We start from the raw sequence: 254 nt of genomic DNA on the forward strand, positions 1-254 counted from the left end.
GTGTTTCCTTTTATTAGTCCTAATTCTTCCCCCCAGCATTTTCAATGAATGCCCCCTGGTTCTAGTATTGTGAGAAAGAGAGAAAAATGTCTCTCTGTCAACATGTTCTACCCCATGCATAATTTTGTAGACTTCAATCATATCCCCCCTCAGCCGCCTCCTCTCCAAACTAAAGAGTCCCAAACGCTGCAGCCTCTCCTCATAGGGAAGGTGCTCCAGTCCCTCAATCATCCTTGTTGCCCTTCTCTGCACTT

The sequence above is a fragment of the Sphaerodactylus townsendi genome, linkage group LG04, assembly GCF_021028975.2.
Source record: "Sphaerodactylus townsendi isolate TG3544 linkage group LG04, MPM_Stown_v2.3, whole genome shotgun sequence".
NCBI classification, from domain to species: domain Eukaryota; kingdom Metazoa; phylum Chordata; class Lepidosauria; order Squamata; family Sphaerodactylidae; genus Sphaerodactylus; species Sphaerodactylus townsendi.